The sequence below is a fragment of the Mobula birostris genome, chromosome 10, assembly GCF_030028105.1.
Source record: "Mobula birostris isolate sMobBir1 chromosome 10, sMobBir1.hap1, whole genome shotgun sequence".
NCBI classification, from domain to species: Eukaryota; Metazoa; Chordata; class Chondrichthyes; order Myliobatiformes; family Myliobatidae; genus Mobula; species Mobula birostris.
In genome coordinates, this window is record NC_092379.1 from 82,727,724 (window position 1) to 82,743,945 (window position 16,222).

Sequence of the window (16,222 nt, forward strand, 5' to 3'; positions counted from 1 at the left end):
TTCTTCCGTAATGGGTGCATCTAATGTTAAACATTCATTAAGTGGTAATTTCGGAATATTCAATTTTCTTAGAAATTCATGCATTATGGTAGAATCGTCAGGAAATTCTGATTGGTATAAAGAGATGCAGAATTCTTGAAAAGATTTATTAATTTTATCGTGATCAACCATCAAAGTACCATCCCATTTACGAACTTTAATCATCTGACGTTTAGCCGAAGCAGCTTTCAATTGGTTGTCCAGTAATTTACCCAATTTATCACCATGTATATAAAATTGACTCTTAGATTTAAGTAATTGATTTTCAATTGGGGATATAAATAACAAACTGTGTTGCATGTGAAGTTGAACTCTCTTTTTGTAAAGCTCCAAATTAGGAGCAACAGAATATTTTTTATCAACTTCTTTAATCTTATCAACCAATGTACGTATTTCATTATTAATTTGTTTTTTCAGTCCAGCAGAATATGAAATAATTTACCCATGGATATATACTTTAAAAGTGTCCCATAATATCCCACTGGAAATTTCTTCCATAAAATTAGTTGAGAAGAAAAAGACAATCTGTTCTTTAATAAAGTTAACAAAATTTAAGTCCTGAAGTAGAGTAGAATTGAACCGCCATTGTCTAGCGGTTCAGTTAATTTGATTGATAGTTTCAGGGGCGCATGATCAGAGACGGTAATTGCATCATAAAATCTTTAGCTGATGAATGCTATAGTTCCTATCCTTACTGCTCTCATGTTAAAAAGTTTGTTTTCAACGGAAAGCTGATTTTTAATGCCAACTTGCTAAATTATGCTGAAACATCAAGGCAGTTTTTTGAGATGGCCAAGAATGCCTCATTAAAGGAGCTCCAGACTGTTCAGAATCAGTTGGATACAAAAGCTCCAAAGTTGAGTTAACTTAGCCTTTCATTGTTGTGAGAGGACTAGCATGTCTGTTGTTTGCAGAAGAAAATAGCTGCTGAGAATACATTGAAAAATACAAATTTAAAATTGCAATCCAAGTTTAAACTATCTTCATTGATAAAACATCATGATTTCCCCTTGAAGTATCTAAGCAGAGATGATCGTGCTGATTTATTTGTATTCTCTAGGGTTTCATAGAATAAGCAGTAAGCATTACACTGGTTTCACTTATAAAGAATTCTAGTTCATTGCTTGATCTTATGTCATCCATTGATTCCAATGATTAAAGGGAATATGCAATAGTTTCCAATCTAAGAAATGTCAACACTTTGCTCTGTGGAAAACATCTTTCTTGTAGGTTCAGATTCTGATTGCCTGATATTGTATCACATGAATCTATTTTGGTCAGATATGTGAGAAATGCAGGCAGGGAGAGAGAAGTAGTTGGTGGGGGGATAATGTCAAAAGACATTCAACTTATTTTGAAATATTTGCTCTACAGGATGAAGTTTTCATCTTTAGAGGTAACAAGGTGGAAACGAGCAACACACACAAAGTGCTAGAGGAACTCAGGTGGAGAGACACCATCTACGGAAAAGAGTACAGTCAATGTTTCTGGCCGAGTACCTTTATCAGGCCCAGAGAAAAACGATGAGGAGTCAGAGTTAGAACGTGGGGGAAGAGGAGGAAGAAACACAAGGTGATAGGTGAAACTGGGAGTTTGGAGAGGTGAAGTAAAGAGCTGAGAAACTGATTGGTGAAAGGGATACAGGGCTGGAGAAGGGGGAATCCAATAGGAGAGAACAGTTGGCCATGGAAGAAAGAAAAGGGGAAAGAGCACCAGAGGGAGATGATGGGCAGAGAAGGAGATAAGGTGAGAGAGGGAAATGGGAAAGAGGAATCGTGAGGGAGAAGGGCAGGGCATTACCAGAAGTTCGAGAAATCGATACTCTTTAAGGACTGTTTAGGGTCCTGAATGGTAGTGAGGGAGGAAGTGAAAGGGCAGGTGTAGCAATTGTTCCTCTCACAAGCAGAAGTACCAGGAGGCAGTCAGTGTGGAGGGGTGAATAGACAACGGAGTTGTGTAGGGAGCAATCCCTGCAGAAAGCAGAAGGTGCAGGGGAGAGAAAGATGTGCTTGGCGGTGGGATCCCGTTAGAGACGGTGGAAGTTACAGAGAATTATGTACTGGACGTGGAATCTGGTGGGATGGAAGATGAAGACAAGAGAAACCCTATGCTTCGTGGTGTGGCAGGAAGATGGGGTGAGGGCAGATGTGCGTGAAATAGAAGAGATGCGGTTGATGGCAGCATTGATGGTGGAGGAAGAGAAGCCACTTTCTTCGAAGAAGGAGGACACCTCCTTAGTTGTGGAATAAAAAGACCTCATCCTGAGAGCATATGCGGAGGAGACAGAGGAATTGAGAAGGGGATGGCATTTTTATAAGTAATAGTGTGTGAAGAGGTATAGTCCAGGTGGCTGTGAGAGTTTGTTGTTTTACAATAGACATCTGTAGTTAAGCTGTCTCCAGAGCCAGAGGAAGAAAGATCTAGAAAGGGGAGGGAAAAGTTAGAAATGAACAGGTAGATTCGAGGGCAGAGTGGAAGCTGGAGAGAAGATGATGAAGTCGATGAGCTCTGCATGGTTACAGGAAGCAGCACCAATGCAGTTGCCGATGTAGTATAAGAGAAGTTAAGGTGGAACAAGTGCTTAGCCTGCCTCTGCACCTCCTCCCTCACTAACATTCAGGACTCCAAACAGTCCTTGCAGGTGAGGCAACCCTTCACCAGTGAACCTTTTGGGATCATCTGCTGCAGCTGGTGCTCCTGGTGTGGCCAAATATATATCAGTGAGACCCAACATAGATTGGGAGACTGCTTTGCCATGCACCTATGTTCTGTCTACCAGAAAAAGCGAGATCTCTTAATGGCCTCTCATTTTAATTCAACTTCCCATTCCTATTCCAACATGTCAGTCCATGGCCTCCTTTACTGTCATGATGAGGCCAGACTCAGGTTGGAGGAGCAACACCTTATATTCTGTCTTGGTAGCTTCCAATCTGATGGCCTCAACATTGATTTTTCGAATTTCTGGTAATTCCACCACCCACTGCCCTTCACCCTTCACCCTTCACCTTATCTACTTACATGCCCATCATCTCCCTCTGATGCTCCTCCACTATTTTCTTGCTTCCATGGCCTCCTATCCTCTCCTATCAGATTCCCTCTTCTTCAGCCCTGTATCTCTTTCAACAGTCAACTTCCCAGCTCTTTACTTCACCTCTCCCCCACTCCCGGATTCACCTATCACCTTGTGTTTCCTCCTTCTCCGTGCCCCCACCCCACCTTCTAACTCTGACTCCTCATCTTTTTTTCTCCAGTCTTGATGAAGGGTTTCAGTCCAAAACATTGACTGTACTCTTTTTTTTTGCCACAGATGCTGCTTGGCCTGCTGAGTTCCTCCAGCATTTTGTGTGTGTTGCTTGGATTTCCAACATCTTTAGATTTTCTCTTGTTTTTGAATATGGAAACAAATCTTGTCAACTGTATAAATAAAAAATAAAGATCCAAAACAATTAGAGCTTGGAGAGCTAAAAATGTAGAATGAACATAAGTATAAGACCATAACATAAAGGAGCAGAATTAGGCCATTATGCCCATCAAGTCTACTCCGCCATTTCAAATGGCTGATCCATTTTTCTTCTCAGGCCCAATCTCCTGCCTTCTCTCCATATCATTTCATGGCCTGAGTAATCAAGAATCTATGAACCTCTGCCAAATTATACCAAATTACTTGGTCTCTACAGCCATAAGTATCAGTTAATTAGCTCAAGTTACAAATTAATTTGAGGGCTGTTTCTTTCTTTGAAATAACCAGGCTATTAATACCTGCTTTTGTTATGGTTTTTAAAGCAACCAGGTTTCAAATTTGCTTCTTTTTTTAAATGAAAAAATATGTCAATTTCTGCCACCCTAATACTGAAGCAAGTTCCTAAACTTACAGCCTCAACCAAACTTCGGAACACAAAAATAAACAAAATAATAATTTGCATTGCTTCATTAAAATATCTGCATATTTTTCTTCTTTTATACTTTGTAGCCTCATTGATGGAGTTGTTATAGGCATTAATTTAAACCATCATTCAGTTATCTGATCAAACACGAATACTGTAAGTGCAAGTTTCCAATATCATGAAACATGAACTCTTTTGCCTCACTACTTGACTTGTTAAGTGTTTTCAGCTGTCCATGATTTTGCTTCTGGAACTAAATGGACATTGAATCTCTAAAATGAATTAGAGTTACATACTTAGTTGGAAAAACTGTATGATAGATCCATCAAATAAAATATCTTTGAAAGACAGTGACAGTCTGGATTCTATCAGTCTCAGCTTGTACCTGATGAAGCATGCAAGAGTGAAGACAACTTGACTGAATATATAAGATCCTGCATAGTTTTGACAGGGTATATGTGGAGAAGAATCTTTCTCTTGAGGAAAAATCTGGAAATAGGGTGTCACTGTTTAAAAATAAGGTGTCATCTTTTTTAAGAGAGAGCTTTTTTCTCTCTCAGTGAGCCTTTGTAATTCTCATCCACAAGGAATAGCTGAAACTCAGTCTTAGAATATCATTTAAGGCGTGAAGTAAGTAGATTCTTGAAAGTTTCATGGGTAGGCAGGACTGTAACTGATTGCCTATTCTCGCCCCTAATTCACATGTTTGCACATTTGTGTCCTTGCAATAACTTGTAGTGAAAGACAATACACATATTCCAGTGGTTTAAAATAGCTACAGCTTAAATTATTGAAAAAAAATCTACTTTTAATTTAAGAAATTAAAATAAAAATTAAAACTATTACCAGCTAGTTCACCTCCATTTAAGGATTTATTAATGCTCTTTGTCCACGCTAGGGACTTTCAGTAAAGGTCAAGGCTCAACTTTTCCTATGGAAAATTGAGAATGGCTGCTTTTCAAGGCTTATTACCAATGATTTTTGATGATATGCTGAGCTGACAGGGAGAAAGTCCTGATGAATAAATAATGTTGAAAAGACTATTCCTATCAGGCTGGCAGAGCAGGAGACAGATGTATTAATCATTTTATCTACAGGTAGCTTTTGGTCTTCGCGAGCATTATTCTGAATAACAAGTTGCTGCACTGAGACATTCAAAAAGATTATTACAAATAAAATCTGCTGGAGAGAGCCTAATGAAATTTAAAGCCACATTAAAACTACTCAATATATGGGGCAAAAAAATCCTCACTGAATTTAATTTAGGTAGGTTTATAATTATCAAGGTCTGCTCAAGAAAAACACTTGAAAAATGGATTGATGTGTCAAAAATTTTAACTAGAAATTTCCCAGTAAAAAAATGACGAGCAAAAAGAAAAATTTATAATTTATAGGTACTGTAATGATTTTCAACACCCCTTTCTAATGGTAGTGAATAATTGACAGATGCTTTTTTTAAAATGAAAAATTCAAGGGGAACCTGGTCAGATTTCAATAATTGAGCATAATGTATCACAGATATGGACATTATCTAAGAGAACCAGCATTCATTTTATTTTTTTTAAAGGCAGACTGTTACTTCACTAGATCCTTTAATAATAAATATTTCAAAGTGCATGTTATTCTTGAGAGTAAAGACGTGAGCTCGGTGTGAAGTGGACAGCTACAGTCTGTGAAATGTGATCTCAGTGTTGATGAAAGCTTCTGGATGGTTTGTACGGATACAGAATGAGTTTTATTATCACTAACATATGACATGAAATATATTTTTTGTGGCTTTCTTGTGCTTCATTCTGCTCAACATTTCTGTGGTTGAGCAGAACCTGAGGACAATGAATGGATCTATGATTACACAGTGTCTGTTTCAGCAAATGGAAGCAAGTCAAAGAGAATACTTGATGAAATTTAAAACAGTTAACAGCCACAATATATCTCATTTCACTGTAAATATATTCAACAGGCAAGTTCTTAATCTTTTTGGAGTTCAGTATGCAAATTAAGAGATTTAATCTAGTAGCTTACAAGAATAATGTGTGGGACACTAAAAAACATTCTTTATATTGAATGATCAATGTAACTGCCTTTTGCTCTACTAGCCTGCTCAATGTAGTTAGAGGCACCAGAACCAGGAATGTTCCCACTTGAAAAAATGCTATCTATGTAGAAACGTACAATAAATTGTGTATAAAATGAATGAAACAAACAATAGAAAATATTTATTTCCTGATAGTGACATTTCCTGTACCATTAATACCAGGAAAGTTATGGAAGTCAAAATATTTCATTAATAAGAATTCAAGAAGTCTGAAAAATATGAGAAATCTTGTTACAGTACACGAATGGAAAAATGGAGGGAAAAAAGCTGAATCTATTTGGTTACAATTAAAAAATAAGGAAGTTACTATTATGAAATTGAGTGTACACTGCTAAGCATTACATAGAGGCAGAAGAAGTGATGTGGATACAAAAATATAAAAGACCATAATAATGAACAATATTCATCATTTGAGTATAGGCTACACTAAAGATTAGTTAAAGAGGCAGAAATTTCAACGTGATTCGAAGGACTGTTTTCTAAATCAATTGGAGAAAGTTATTACTAAGCATAGTTCTTGGAGATGAACGAGATCAATAGGAATTGCAAAGATCAGGAAGTATCTGGAAAATGAATACAAGGATACATTTTGGGCCAAGGAACAGGAAGTACAATTAAATGATAAAAATACTCGCTGTAAAAAAAGCACTAAAAGATTGTGTTACTGAAAAGGAGTTAAAATGGAAGCAAGTTGTTTTGTGTATCAGTGGCCAATGAATGACAACATTTAAGCTGGATGTAATTAAGGCACATACTATAGAAATTTCCCTAAATGTGTTTGTCCCCAAACACGCCTTGAGTTTGTCTCCTATGAAATGCCTGTGGTTGCATTCAACATTGACAGATGTACAGCTCCAAGTCACCTCCTGGCCCCACTGACGAGTGGTGTCAGAAGGATTTTTCCACTCTCTGAGTGTCCTTAAGAATCAGAGACAATTAGCAACATTTGATTTAAATTGTTCAATTTTATTTATTTTTTTCTCTCTCTGCTAGATTATATATTGCATTGAACTGCTGCTGCTAAGTTAGCAAATTTCACATCACGTGCCGGTGATAATAAACCTGATTCTGATTCTGATTCTGAATTTTAAAATAATAATTTAAAATAGAAAATTGATGCAAAAATGCATTTAATTTATTTCAGATAATTACAATTTAGTAAATAAAAACACAAGCTGTTACTTCACTTACTTTTACAGTGAAGGTTGGTAACACTTGTTGCAGCTTAGCAGGGCGCATGTGTTATAGCTGATGTAGGGTTCAGCAACCAGGTAGAAGTTGAATTCACACACTGAATACAAGAGTTTTCTGAACTCCTGCTGTATTCAATGCTGAGTCCAGGGACCTGAATAGTTCCCAGCATGATGTCACCTCACAAGAAGAGGTGCAATAATGGCTAGTATCTTTTGAATGAAAAGAGAAATTATATTTAATACTATTTTTATTTAAGTTATTTTTAAATCTGTTGTATTTATGATTAATGAAAGAAAGTATAGTGAAAGATTTAAAATGTACAGAAAAGCAAAAAAAAAGGCTACCATAGTAGAAGAATGGTTTGAATAAAGCTTAATTGCTAATACAAAAAGGTAACTGAAGCATTGTACCAACATAGGTCATTTTTGAGATGTAAAAGGAACTCACCTCATGCAGAATATCCAGTCTCCTTACTGTCAGCAGCCAAATTAAGGGATGATTACATACTTAGACTCTGAGAAGTTCAGATTTTATGAACATGAAATAATGCAGCAAACAGAAAATAAACTGACAATTTAATTAACAATGTCCTTCTCAGACCTGTTGGGTTGTCCCTCTGTGGCCCAGGAATACACAGCATCATTAAATGAAGAGCTGACACATTCTACCCCAGAGTACGTACATCAAGGAAAATACCTGCACATTTTACTTATGATAAATTACAACTAAATGGTTCAATTTAATATCAGAAAATGTATGCATGTAGAAATTCTTACTCTTCACAGACATCCACAAAAGAAGAAACCCCATAGATACTCAAATAAATAGTGCAGATGAATCAGGAGATTCATAGTTTGCTGCGGGCTAAATCTGTGGCATTCAGGTCTGAAGATCCTGGACTAAAAAAGGATGGCCAGGTACGACTGACAGAGGGCTATCTCAAGAGCAAAGGAACAATTTTGAACAAGTTTAGAGGCAGAATGGGATGCATGCCAGCTTCCAGGCTGTAACTTCCTTTCAACCAGAACCTAACATCATCAATGGCAGTGATGCTTCTCTTCCAGGTGAGCTCAGTGCATTTTAAGCATGTTTTGAAAAGGAGAATAAAACTACAACTATGAGGATCCCAGTTGCACCCAGTGACCCTATGATCTCTGTCTTGAAAGCTGGCATCAGATTGTCTTTCAAGAGGGTGAACCCTGGCAAGGTGACAGGCCCGAATGAAGTACCTGGTAGGGCTCTGAAAACCTGTGCCAATCAACTGGCAAGTATGTTCAAATACATTTTCAGCCTCTCATTGCTACAGTCAGAAGATCCCACCTGCTGCAAAAGGGAAACAATCATATCAGTGCTCAAGAAGAGTAGGGTGAGCTGCCTTGACAACCATCATCCAGTAATGCTTAATATCTATGGTGATAAAGTGCTTTGTAAAGTTGGTTATGGCTAAAATCAACTGATGTCCCAGCAAGGACCTGGACCCACTACCGTCTGCCTGTCGCCACAATAGGCCTACAGTGGATGCGATTTCATTGGCTCTTCAGAGGGTCCAGTGAGATGGAGGAACTGAGAAAAATACATGTTAGTAGGGAAGTGGTGTTAGGTAAATTGAAGGGATTGAAGGCACATAAATCCCCAGGGCCAGATGGTCTGCATCCCAGAGTGCTTAAGGAAGTAGCCCAAGAAATAGTGGATGCATTAGTGATAATTTTTCAAAACTCATTAGATTCTGGATTAGTTCCTGAGGATTGGAGGGTGGCTAATGTAACCCCACTTTTTAAAAAAGGAGGGAGAGAGAAACCGGGCAATTATAGACCGGTTAGCCTAACGTCGGTGGTGGGGAAACTGCTGGAGTCAGTTAGCAAAGATGTGATAACAGCACATTTGGAAAGCAGTGAAATCATCGGACAAAGTCAGCATGGATTTGTGAAAGGAAAATCATGTCTGACGAATCTCATAGAATTTTTTGAGGATGTAACTAGTAGAGTGGATAGGGGAGAACCAGTGGATGTGGTATATTTGGATTTTCAAAAGGCTTTTGACAAGGTCCCACACAGGAGATTAGTGTGCAAACTTAAAGCACACGGTATTGGGGGTAAGATGTTGATGTGGATAGAGAATTGGTTAGCAGACAGGAAGCAAAGAGTGGGAATAAACGGGACCTTTTCAGAATGGCAGGCGGTGACTAGTGGGGTACCGCAAGGCTCAGTGCTGGGACCCCAGTTGTTTACAATATATATTAATGACTTGGATGAGGGAATTAAATGCAGCATCTCCAAGTTTGCGGATGACACAAAGCTGGGTGGCAGTGTTAGCTGTGAGGAGGATGCTAAGAGGATGCAGGGTGACTTGGATAGGTTGGGTGAGTGGGCAAATTCATGACAGATGCAATTTAATGTGGATAATTGTGAAGTTATCCACTTTGGTGGCAAAAATAGGAAAACAGATTATTATCTGAATGGTGGCCGACAGGAAAAGGGGAGGTGCAACGAGACCTGGGTGTCATTATACACCAGTCATTGAAAGTGGGTATGCAGGTACAGCAGGCGGTGAAAAAGGCGAATGATATGCTGGCATTTATAGCGAGAGGATTCGAGTACAGGAGCAGGGAGGTACTACTGCAGTTGTACAAGGCCTTGGTGAGACCACACCTGGAGTATTGTGTGCGGTTTTGGTCCCCTAATCTGAGGAAAGACATCCTTGCCATAGAGGGAGTACAAAGAAGGTTCACTAGATTGATTCCTGGGATGGCAGGACTTTCATATGAAGAAAGACTGGATGAACTGGGCTTGTACTCGTTGGAATTTAGAAGATTGAGGGGGGATCTGATTGAAACGTATAAGATCCTAAAGGGATTGGACAGGCTAGATGCAGGAAGATTGTTCCCGAGGTTGGGGAAGTCCAGAACGAGGGGTCACAGTTTGAGGATAAAGGGGAAGCCTTTTAGGACCGAGATTAGGAAAAACTTCTTCACACAGAGAGTGGTGAATCTGTGGAATTCTCTGCCACAGGAAACAGTTGAGGCCAGTTCATTGGCTATATTTAAGAGGGAGTTAGATATGGCCCTTGTGGCTACGGGGATCAGGGGGTATGGAGGGAAGGCTGGGGCGGGGTTCTGAGTTGGATGATCAGCCATGATCATAATAAATGGCGGTGCAGGCTCGAAGGGCCCAATGGCCTACTCCTGCACCTATTTTCTATGTTTCTATGTTTCTATGCATCACGTGGACAATACTAATACTTATGTCAGGCTGCTGTTTATTCACTGCAGCCTAGTGTTTAATACAATCTTTCCAAAAGATCTGATCTAAAAGCTCAAAATCCAGGCTTCTGTACCTGTCTCTGCAACTGGGTCCTCAACTTCCTCACAGGAATGTTGCAGTCTAGTGGATCAGAAATAACATTTACACCTCACTGATAATCAAGATGGCTTCACCCACTACTCTACTCTCTCTACACCCATGACTATGGCTAGGAATAGCTCAAATGTCATCTATAAATTTTCTGACAACACAACTATTGCTGGCAGAATTTCATTTGGTGATGAGAAAATGTACAGAAGTGTGATATATCAGCTAGTTGATTGGTGCTGCAGCAACAAGCTTGCACTCAATGCCAATGAGATCAAAGATTTGATCGTGGACTACAGAATGGGTAAGAGGAGGGAACACATACCCGTCCTCAGAGGGATCAGAAGTGGAAAGAGTGAGCAATTTCAAGTTCTTGGGTGTCAACGTCTTTGTGGATCAATCCTGGGCCCAATATATCAATGCAGTTACAAAGAAGGCACGACAGTGGCTGTATTTCGTTAGAAGTTTAAGGAGGATTTGGTATGTTACATGGACACTCGCAAATTTCTACAGATGTACCGTGGAAAGTATTCTAACTTTCTAACCTGCTGCATCACCGTCTGGTGCATGGGTGGGTGGGATGGGGGGCTGTGCTACTGCACAGGATCAAAATAAGCTGCTGAAAGTTGTCAATACAGTCAGCTTCATCTTGGGCATTAGCCTATTAGCCTTTCCAGCATCCAGGATATTTTCAAGGAGAGATGTCTCAAAAAAGGAGGAATCCATCATTAAAGACAGCCACCACCCAGGTCACACCCTCTTCTCATTGCTACCATCATGGAGGAGGTACAGTGCCTGAAGGCTCACACTCAATGATTCTTAGAGCACAAGACCATAAGACATAAGAGCAGAATTAGGGCTTTCTGCCTATCGAATCAGTTCCACCATTTCATCAAGGCTGATCGCGGATCCCATTCAACCTCATACACCTGTCCTCACACCATATTCCTTGATGCTCCAACCAATCAGGAATTTATCAACTTCTGCTACCCACAGAGTTGGCCTCAATCATAGTCTGTGGCAAAGCAATCCGTAGATGCACCACTCATTGGCTAAAAAACAAAATTCCTCCTTCCTTCTTTTCTAAAAGGTCACCCCTCAATTTTGAGGCTGTGCCCTCTAATTCCGGATACCCCTATCAGAGGAAACATCTTCCCCTATCCACCTTATCTTGTCCTTTCAACATTCAGTAGGCTTCAATGAGATCCCCACACATTCTTCTAAATTCCACTAAGTACAGACTCAAAGATGCCAAAAGTTCCTCATATGTTAACCCCTTCATTCCCGGAATCATCCTTGTAAACTGCCTCTGGACTCTTTCCAATGACATCCTTTCTGAGATAAGGGCCCAAAACTGTTGACAATTCCCCATGTGCCCTGACTCGTGTCTTATAGAACTTCAGCATTATCTCCTTGTTTTTATATTCTATTCCCCTGGAAATAAATGCTAACATTACATTAGCCTTCTTTACTACAGACTCAACCTGTGAATTAACCTCCTGGGAGACTTGCATGAGGATTCCCAAGTCCCCTTGCATCATTGATGTTTGAATTTTCTCCTCATTTAGATAATTGTCTGCACTATTGTTCTTTTTACAAAAATGCATTATCATACATTTCCCTATATTGTATTCCATCTGACACTTTTTTGTCCAGTCTTCCAATTGTCTAAGTCCTGCTGCATTCACATTACTTCCTCAGCACTACCTACCCCTCAACCTATCTTTGTATCATCCACAAACTTTGCCACAAAGCCAACAATTCCACTATCCAAAATCACTGACAAACAATGTAAAAAGTAGCAGTCCCAATACTGATCCTTCAGGAACACCACGAGTTACTGCCATCAGTTTTCTGAATGGACATTGAGCCCATGAACAATACCTCACTACTTTTTTCACCGTAATTTTTATAAAATGTATATTTATTTATTTATATACACATAGCATTGTGCTACTAATGCACAACAAATTTCATGACATATACTGGTGATATTAAACCTGACTCTGATTCTAATTCCGAGTTTTCTCCAAGTCCTCCGCTTTCCTTCCGCAGTCCAAAGACATAAAGGGTAGATTTATTGGTCATTGTAAATTGTTCCGTGATTACGTTACAGACTCCCTTGTTCATTCATCCCCCCCATCCCTCCACACCGATCTCCCTCCTGGCACTTATCCTTGTAAGCGGAACAAGTGCTACACATGCCCTTACACTTCCTCCCTCACTACCATTCAGGGCCCCAGACAGTCCTTCCAGGTGAGGCAACACTTCACCTATGAGTCGACTGGGGTGATATACTGCATCCGATGCTCTTGATGCAGCCTTCTATATATTGGCGAGACCCAACGCAGACTGGGAGATCATTTTGCTGAACACCTAAGCACTGTCCGCCAGAGAAAGCAGGATCTCCCAGGGGCCACACATTTTAATTCCATCCCCCATTCCCATTCTGATATGTCTATCCACGGCCTCCTCTACTGTCAAGATGAAGCCACACTCAGGTTGGAGGAACAACACCTTATATTCCGTCTGGGTAGCCTCTAACCTGATGGTATGAACATTGACTTCTCAAACTTCTGCTAATGCCCACCTCCCCCTCATACCCCATCCGTTATTTATTTATATACACACTTTCTTTTTCTCTCTGTCCTTTTTCTCCCTCTGTCCCTCTCACTATACTCCTTGCCCATTCTCTGGTCTTCCCCCCTCTCCTTTTTCTTTTCCCTAGGCCTCCTGTCCCATGATCCTCTCATATCCCTTTTGCCAATCAACTGTCCAACTCTTGGCTCCATCCCTCCCCCTCCTGTCTTCTCCTGTCATTTCAGCTCTCCCCCTCCTCCTCCCATTTTCAAATCTCTTACTAGCTTTTCTTTCAGTTAGTCCTGACGAAGGGTCTTGGCTCAAAACATCGACTGTACCTCTTCCTAGAGAAGCTGCCTGGCCTGCTGCGTTCACCAGCAACTTTTATGTGTGTTGCTTACAGTTAATTACTTGGTTTTGTTAGTGTTGCTGGGGTGGCATGCCTCAAAGAGTTGGAAGGGCCTACCCTGCCCTGCATCACTAAATGAATAAATAAATGATTTGAAGGGATATTTATTTCAATTCCAATCTGTTTCTGTACAAGCATTGACTATACTTCTATAACATTTCATTGTGCGTCTTAAATACAAATATCCTAGCAACGGTAAACCGATTTCCTTGAACAAAATTTCTCTTTCAATAAGTAGCCCTAAAACAACCTAACCGTCTGATCCATTGTTTGCATCATTATGCATGCTACAGTGTAGCAACAACACTATGCTCTGCGTTATTGGAGTCAAGTAACTGAATTTTGGGGCAAGGGACAACTCTCTTTCTGCTGTGGAGGCTGCTGAACAGGGGATGAATTTCTTGCCAGATGTCTTTTTCAGTCAAATCATCAAGCACACCAATTTAGAAATAATGAAGCTGCTTCAAAAACAGCTGAATATGTAATCATGTGAATGATCACTGATAATTTATATAAGTATGCTGAGTCATTTCCAATGAAACCAATAATTAATTTGCATTGTTATTTGGATTTTCCCTGTTGTTTGTGCACTGATGAGGGAATGCCAGATGGTTCTTTGGAAACGGTAATTAATAGGAAACAAACATTATTTTCTAAAAAGTAACAAAAAATTTACATGAAGTCCTTCATCTCATTCTAAAAAAAAGTACCCTACATCTGTTCAACTAAAAATCTAACACCTAAGTGTTCGGACCCTGAGGAGCAAACTTGGAAACAACTTTTCAAGAGATATGAACAGGAAGAAAATACTCTCTATAGCCTACTAGCTACTGATTAATTAATTATTGCAACAAATAGAATATTTCTGTTGGCTGAAATAATTGTACAGTTTAATTATTAAGTGACAAGGGGCCTGGAGAAGAAAGACTGTACATTTAGCCAGATTACGATATATAAAGTATTTATCTCAAACATATGTCTATCACGGTCCCGACCATCCTTCCCGTTTATTCCTCCTGTTCTCCCAATTCCCTTTACCCCATGTTTCCCCTGCTTCCTGCTCCCCTGTCTGTCTCTCTCTCTCTGTTTGCATGTGTGTGTGTGTGTGTGTGTGTGTGTGTGTGTGTGTTTGTGTGTGTGTTTGTGTGTGTGTGTGTGGTGTGTGTGTGTGTGTGTGTGTGTGTGTGTGTGTGTGTGTGTGTGTGTGTGTGTGTATGTGTGTGTGTGTGTGTGTGTGTGTGTGTGTGTTTGTGTGTGTGTTTGAGAGAGAGAGAGCCCAGTGGATGGCGTTCCTTTTGTTCTCCCGGGCCTCCCGATTGCGGCACACCTGAACCTCATCCAACCTGCAGCCTAAATACCCCAGCTTTCCATCCACTCATCGCCAGATCGTTGCTTCAGCCAGTGTGGTAGTTCACATTCTAGGCCGCCTAGAATTGTGTATCCTAAGTTTTGGTTCCGGGCTGTTGTTTGCCTGTGTTGACTCTGTTTCTCCGTGTGAACAGGAGCATTGCATGCCGCCTGCCTTCCCATTCATCCTCCTGCCTGCTGTTCTCCACCAACCACACTCACACTCTAGTCCGCATCCCTGCTCTGCCTTGTCCCACTGCCCGCCTACACTCTCCGCTAGCTCAGTGGTTAAACGCCGCGCTCTCACCGCAGCGATCTGGGTTTTTTCCCCGGTCAAGCCTCGCTGTCTCCTTTGCTTTCCTCTGCCTAATCCTCATTCCCCTGCCCTCCCTAAAACCATTAACAAACACTCTTCAGATTACTCTACCTCCGTGGCAGTGTCCTGCATTTGGGTTCACCCGTTCACCGCAACAATGTTAGTATATGTGGAACCAAATTGAATTTTCTCATATTTGCCTCTCCAGGAAAACTCAAAATCACATTTTCCTATCTAGCTGCCCTTACCTTTGTGCAACACCAAAGGAAGTGCAATGAATCACGATAGAACTTCTACCACTGAAGGTTTTGTTTCCACATTGACAATCCACATAAAGTCTATCTGGCTTTGATCTGTTACAGCAGGACTGGACGCTCTGAAACCACTTCTGGACTGGTTTGGCTAATATACAGCTAAGCAGGGTGGAAGGGAATACAGCAGGCAATCATAAACACAAGAGATTCTGCAGACGCTGGAAATCTTCAGCAATGCTGGAGGAACTCAGCTTCTTTTTCTGGCTTATGCTCCTTCCGTTCCAATCCTGATGAAGGGTCTTCACCAGAAATATTGACTGTTTATATCTCTCCTAAGATCCTGTCTTACATGCTGAGTCCCTCCAGATTTTATATGAGTTACTGTAGTCAGTCTTGCAATATGTCCACTGTTCAAGCTTGAGGGAGATCTGGCAGATTAAAACAATGTATTTGCTATTGTTCAGAATGATTTGTTTGAACCAATGGAACAACATCAATAAGATTAATTTCCCTGTCCATGCCTTTCCAGAAAGGACAATTTGTGGATATGATAAACGATTATTAATGAAATGATTGTCTACCATACGGCCCAGTCATGTGAAAACGCACAATTGACTGCAGAGGTACTTCCTCCTAACTACTGTAAATAAAAATTCTGAGTTTCTCCACAGATATCCACAAATTGTCCTCGCTGCAGTAACCACCATAACCCCATCAATAGGTCGAAAAAAGAGAGAACTCACCTACACTTTCTTTT